The 7,500-nt window shown below is 43.7% G+C and overlaps 1 pseudogene; it reads left to right on the top strand.

The window, feature by feature from the left end:
- LOC125297395 overlaps nt 1-7,500 on the top strand; it is a 17,443-nt pseudogene that overhangs the window by 2,147 nt on the left and 7,796 nt on the right.

Consider the following 7,500-nt stretch of genomic DNA (forward strand, 5'->3'; position numbering starts at 1 on the left):
TCGTGAAGCCTTGTGCACGCACATTTCTGCCAAAATAGGTGCCCAAAAAGCTTTACAATATGGCCGCCGAGTGGAGGGACTTGCCTTATGATACCTTCATGCCGGCTGTAAACTCGGAGGACCCGACTTTAAAAATCCAGACCTCTGAAAAAAGTGTGTTCATGAGATCAGCTTGGAAAGCAAATACAGGAAACACACAAATATGTTATTGCTTACTGCTTATGTAACTGCTTACTGTTTTACTGCTTACTGGGGCAGCTGTGGCCTACTGGTTAGAGCTTCGGGCTTGCAACCGAAGGGTTGGCAGTTCGAATTAGGGATCGACCGATATGGTTTTTTTCAGGGCCGATACCGATATCAATTATTACCAAACCAGGAGGCCGATAACCGATATGTAAAACCGATATGTCAGTTGTCAAAAAAGAGGGTAGATAGTAAAGGCGATATGCTGCAAAAAAACATTCAAAAGCATTTATTATGCTAACTTTCCTTTCTTCTTTTGATACACAATTGTCTATCAACTTGCATCACAAGTGTAAATCCTGTGTATGATGTTAATCCAAGAGCTGAGTGATAGCAATTATTTTATAGACTAGGCCTACAATGGGCTTGTTAACTATGTTAAGGGACCTGTCACAAAGAGGGATGCTTTTGCCATCTGTGTGTGAGTGCAGAGAGGGAGAGAGGAAGAGGTGCATGCGTGATGGCAAGGTTACAGTTGAATAGTTTAACAAAACATTTTAAAATAGTTCTTAGGCTATTTAAGCATGCAATTTGTGTCCATATGTAGGCTTTAAGATACACTTTTGTTAGCCTAAAAAAAGGCACGTTAATAGCCAGCTCGGGCGATTTACTTCAGGTCGGATTAAATTCACGACTGGCCCTTGGTGCCTGTAGCCTGGTCTTTTCTGACAGTCCGCTTCAAAAAGGAGCAACTAGACTTTTTTGGCGTTCACTATCAAAGATAATTTAGGACTTGTCTACTATGTAGGCCTAAGGGATATCGTCGCCAAGGTGTCCCGTTATTTCAATTAAAGGACAAGGCAGAGGCAAAGAACTTCATGGCGCGCAGCACCAGTTTGTAACTAGTAGGCTGGGAAACATCACTAACATGCATCAATCGGAATTCCCCGCTAAATGAAGGAAGTGGGTGCTTTACTTATTGATCCGATCAAAGAGACAATACTTACAAGTGGTGTTTTTGTAACTTCAGTGTAGATGATTGTGATTCATTGCAATTTCAGCAAACTCAAGGTAACTTCATCCAACAGCACTAACGTGCATCAATGAGAATTGAGAACTTTAAAGGAAGTGGGAGTTTATTGATCCGGATTAAAGAGACAATAGCTACAAAGTGGTGTTTTTGTAACTCGAAAGAACAAGTAGATGATTGTGATTCATTTACACTTCAGCAGTGTAAAGGCACCTACCTTCCTTCCAGGGCTACCTTCGAAAAAAAATAGCTCCACGAATTATTTGAAGATCCCAGTCCATCTGCTCTGCAGTACGAGAATCTCAAACTTTCTCTGTGTTCAGTCTTCATTCTGATTGGCTGCATTCATGCTAACTAACAAATCAGACGGTGTAGTGGGCGGGACAATGCTTTCACTACAGTGTGTAGCAAATGCAGGGGAGTGAGAGACGCTTTACAAAGTAGCGCAGTTTCATTCTTTCATTCTATCCATTTTAATATCGGCTTATCGGTGGGAAAAATGACCAATACCGATTATTATAAAATACTAAATATCGGCCTAGTAATCGCCTGGCCGATAATTGGGTGACCCTAGTTCAATCCCTGACCCAGTAGGAAAAAAAATGATGTAACTGCTACTATGATTGATCAAGAAGGAAATGATGTAACTGCTTACTATGATTGATCAAGAAGGAAATGATGTAACTACTTACTATGATTGATCAAGAAGGAAATGATGTAACTGCTTACTATGATTTATCAAGAAGGAAATTATGTAACCGCTACATATGATTGATCAAGAAGGAAAATGTCTCAGTGTTTCTATCTAGCGTTAGTTTAGTGATCCATTAAATTTACCTTGCCTATTTTTGTAATGTGAATGGGTTTGGTGATTTGTCTGTATGCTGCTGAAGTTGTAATTTCCCTGGGGATCAGTTAAAGTATCTATCTATTAGAGATGCAACCGATATGGAATTTTAGGGCCCATAACGATAACCTGATATTTATTGGTTTGTTTTGACCGACACGATAAACTTATAATAATACTCTGAAAAAAAAAAAAAAAAGTGTGATTTGGGGAAAGCATTTAATAAGCATAATTTTATAAGGGTAATTTTACCTACCGCAAATGAGATGGACAGAACTCGCAGTCCTCCAGTAGTGCGGCAGGCAACAACATAACAGTAGCCTAGTCCTACAGTATGTGTGGCTCCTTTAAGTGAACCTGGACGCCGTGAATTAAGTGAAGTGAGTTGTTAGAGAGTATGAACGTTTTAATTTAGACCAAACGCTCATAAACGGCTCAGCTGGGAATAAGCTACAGTATAGTGACCAAATCAGAGTTTGTGAGGAAACTTATGTTTAGTTTCCTTTAACTGAACAAAAGCTGCAACTCCTCAGACTGTATCTTATGTCCGTCTGCTCTGTTACACAACCTGCTGCAGCAGAAAATGAAAGGGTTAGCCCGAAGGTTTTAATAACCTAATAATATTATGATGACCTGTCTGGAACTGAAGCGAGGAATGATTAGCATATTTCTATGTAGTAATACAAAACCCAAGCTACTTAAAAAAATACAAATATAATACTAAAACAACAACCTAGAACTAGGCTAGAGTTTGCTTATTTGTTTTCCCATCAGTAGCAGTAAAGTGCAAACACACCAGGCACAAGGCGGCTCTAGATAGAGCTGAGCTCGCTCTGGTAAGGTTAAATGAAATGATCATTCTACCAGGCGATTTTGGAGATGCACAGATCTCAAATGAGCGATATCACAAGATTTTGTTAGGAGTGGTGAAATACATTCACACCGCTGACGTATATTGAGGAAAAAAGTATAGCCAACCAAGCTCAAGTAGCTCAGTGTAGCCAGACTTGACCTCACGTGAGGCCTAGAAATTAGGACTTTAAAAAAATAAGGTGCAAATTATCGCCAGAATTCTGTTTATCGGACCGATAATAATATTTTCATTTTTTCACTTATGGAAGCACTTGATTGCGACGTGTATCCCTACTATCTATCTATCTATCTATCTATCTAGATAGTTGCAGGACTCAGAATGTGATTGGAGAATATGATGGTGACGTCAAGTCGGGCACCTCAGGACAAAATACTTCTGTCTCTTCGAAGTTTAAAATCCGACCTGACTTTTCTTTCAATTCATTTTTCTATCGTAGGTCAGAATTTCCGATGTGGCATGAAGGTGCCAGTATCACGCTGATGCTGTTAGCTCTGCCCAGCACAGTTACAGGCTGATGCTGTTAGCTCTGCCCAGCACAGTTACAGGCTAATGCTTTTAGCGTTGACCAGGACGGCTAACTTAAAGGCTATTGATGTTAGCACTGACCAGCACAGTTAAGTTATAGGCTAATGCTAACGCCGGACCCAGAAAGTTAATTTATAGGCCAATATATGTTTTGACCAGCACATTTAATTTATAGGCTACTGCTCTCAGCGTTGACCAGCACAGTTAGGTTCCAGGCAACTGCTGTTAGCATTGACCAGCCCAGTTAAGGTACATGCTACTGCTGTTAGTGTTGACCAGCATTGCTAAGCAAAGTCCTTTTAGGCCCTGTCCCTCCACGCGGCAGCCATATCGCAATGCCCTTTAGGCAGTTATTTGAAAAGGCAGGCATTTGTTTAGGCAGAACTGCTAAGTTATATATAGGCAGCACAGCTAAGTAATGGGCTACTGCTCGCTGACCAGTACTGCTAAATACTGTGCTACTGCTGTTAGCTCTGACCAGCACTGCTAAGTTATAGACTACTGCTGTTAGCTCAGTTATAGACTACTGCTGTTAGCACTGACCAGGCTACTGCTGTTAGCTCTGACCAGCACAGCTAAGTTATAGGCTACTGCTGTTAGCACTGACCAGCACTGCGCTGTTAGCACTGATCAGCACTGATCATCACTGCTAAGTTCTAGACCAGCGGTTCCAAAACTTTTTCTCCCGCGGACCACCTTTTACATACTGACTGCACGCCAAGCCCCCACCATCCTAATACCATAATACAACACATTCTATTGACGATTCCAGGCATAATGTTTAATTAGCCACCCTACATGATGGCAAATAACAAAATCAAAATGTGCAACTGGTCTATGAGCTCACACTAAAAACCATGTGGAGAAAACATTAGACTGGTGGTTAGATAAATCCACGTGAAGCTTAGGCCTGTATGCCTCATCATAGTGAAGCTTAGGCCTGTGCATCCTCATCATAGTGAAGCTTAGGCCTGCGGCCTCATCATAGTGAAAGCTTGGGCCTGTATGCCTCATCATAGGAAGCTTAGGCCTGTGCGCCTCATCATAGTGAAGCCCAGGCCTGTATGCCTCATCATAGTGAAGCTCCAGGCCTGCAGCCTCATCATAGTGAAGCTTAGCCTGCAGCCTCATCATAGTGAAGCTTAGGCCTGTACGCCTCATCATAGTGAAGCTTAGGCCTGTATGCCTCATCATAGTGAAGCTTAGGCCTGTACGCCTCATCATAGTGAAGCCCAGGCCTGTATGCCTCATCATAGTGAAGCCCAGGCCTGTACGCCTCATCATAGTGAAGCTTAGGCCTGTACGCCTCATCATAGTGAAGCTTAGGCCTGTATGCCTCATCATAGTGAAGCCCAGGCCTGTATCATACTTTTCTTTTCTTCGCGCAGTCTTTTCCGTCTCGTCTGTCATCCCCCGGCGCTCGGGAGCCACCTCCACCTTCATCATTCTGCCCCCATCCCATCCCACCTCCGCCTTCATCATTCTGCCCCCATCCCATCCCACCTCCGCCTTCATCATTCTGCCCCCATCCCATCCCACCTCCATCTTCATCATTCTGCCCCCATCCTATCCCACCTCCGCCTTCATCATTCTGCCCCCATCCCATCCCATCCCACCTCCGCCTTCATCATTCTGCCCCCACCCCATCCCATCCCATCCCACCTCCGCCTTCATCATTCTGCCCCCACCCCATCCCATCCCATCCCATCCACCTCCGCCTTCATCATTCTGCCCCCACCCCATCCCATCCCATCCCATCCACCTCCGCCTTCATCATTCTGCCTCACCCCATCCCATCCCATCCCACCCCACCTCCGCCTTCATCATTCTGCCCCCACCCCATCCCACCTCCGCTCATCATTCTGCCTCACCCCATCCCATCCCATCCCACCTCCGCTTCATCATTCTGCTCCCCCACCCCATCCCACCTCCATCTTCATCATTCTGCCCCCATCCTATCCCACCTCCGCCTTCATCATTCTGCCCCCATCCCATCCCACCTCCGCCTTCATCATTCTGCCCCCACCCCATCCCATCCCATCCCACCTCCGCCTTCATCATTCTGCCCCCACCCCATCCCATCCCATCCCACCTCCGCCTTCTCATCATTCTGCCTCACCCCATCCCATCCCATCCCATCCCACCTCCGCCTTCATCATTCTGCTCCCACCCCATCCCACCCCACCTCCGCCTTCATCATTCTGCCCCCACCCCATCCCACCCCACCTCCGCCTTCATCATTCTGCCCCCACCCCATCCCATCCCACCCCACCTCCGCCATCATTCTGCCTCACCCCATCCCACCTCCACCTCCACCTTCATCATTCTGCCTCACCCCATCCCATCCCACCTCCGCTTCATCATTCTGCCTCACCCCATCCCATCCCATCCCATCCCGCCTCCGCCTTCATCATTCTGCCCCCATCCCATCCCATCCCATCCCGCCTCCGCCTTCATCATTCTGCCCCCACCCCATCATATACTCGTTGTCTCCTGTTTCGTTCTCCTCTTCATCGCTTTTGATTAGCTCCTTGACAGTGTTCTTCTTTTAGCCAATTTTCCAAGTTTTCCGTAGCCTTCTACCTATCTATACTTCCACAAAACTAACGAGCCAGATATTCTGTCTGCCCGCAGGAAATCACGTGCATTGTGGGTAGCTTATTTTTTAATGAAAACAAAGCCTACTATAGAGTCTACTATGGATTTCCTTTAATTTCACGTTTCCATATCATTATAACCCGATTCAAATTATGCAGTGTTTCCCCACAATGGTATTCATCACAAGTAGCCGCCTCCTGGAATTCAAGCGCCACTGCAAAAGTTGCCTAATAAAAATTTAAAAAAATAGACTTAAAGTCTAGACTTCAGGAACAGCTGCCGTTCGTTCAGGTGTCATGTCAACAAATAATAGTAGGCTAACGTTGAAGGCGCAGTCAGGGATTCCACAGGAGATCACGCTTTGTTTGTGTTTATGTTTAAGTTTATGAGCAGACACAATTTTGTGCAAAAAACGTAGCCTACATTATGTTAACCAAGGAACCAAATTAAACCATGTGAATGGCTTCGCCCCTACCTTCAGTAGCGTTAGCCTATTCTGAGAGAGAAATTCGCGTTGTTTCGTTTTGGTGCACATTGATACAGGCAATGCTTTTCAAGCCTGTGTTGCTAACATGCCTTGGCTGTGAAAAACTAAGGTCTAGCTAGCCTATTGGTGGATTTAATTGAATTTGAGTAATAGGATCTGCCAGCCATTACATCTGAGATGGTTTGTAATTCCTGTAGAGAGCTCACCAAAATTATAGATATGATGCAAGACCTTATCTGCTATAATCAAGATAGATTTTCTTCGAGTTTTTGACCATTTATTTTACCAAATGACATGGGAAACGCATATGAAAATTCTATTTCATCCACATATTCTTATGCCATGCACAACAAGCTACTAAGTTGAAAGCAAAACCGTGAAGAATCAAGCAAGCCTCACGGACGTCCGGCATTAAAGTGACAGGCACTCAATTGACTTACTGCACCAATACTGGTGTAATGACATGAAAAGAAGTCTATATAGTTTATACAGTGCTGTGCAAAAGTTAAGAACACCCATGCTGAAATTGACTAAAGGGAGGAATAAAAACATATTTTTGCCTTTTTGTCTTAATGCCTAATTAAAAAAAAAAAAAATAGGACATCAATTATTTTTAATGCATCATGTATCGTAAATAAATAAAATGTTATTTATATAAATAAATGTCAGCTTATGCACAGCACTGTATATTCTAAATAGTAATAGTTTGTACAGTGGCCTACAGTTGTACAGTTGTACAGTGGCTAATTACTAATAATGTAAATGAAAAAGGTGAAAGAAAAACATGAATAATCCTGTTGAAGTGCTGCAATAATCATGCTTGTGTTGGTGGTGATGTCATAATTTGTAACTCAATCTGCCCATTTCTTTCACAAAGTCCACCAGCAGTCACCATTTAAGGAGTCATTTTTTCAAAATGTTCTCTTTTTGGGGGGGGGCTTCCTACGATCAACAGC

Source organism: Alosa alosa, chromosome 7 (genome assembly GCF_017589495.1).
Source record: "Alosa alosa isolate M-15738 ecotype Scorff River chromosome 7, AALO_Geno_1.1, whole genome shotgun sequence".
In the NCBI taxonomy this organism is placed as follows: Eukaryota; Metazoa; Chordata; class Actinopteri; order Clupeiformes; family Clupeidae; genus Alosa; species Alosa alosa.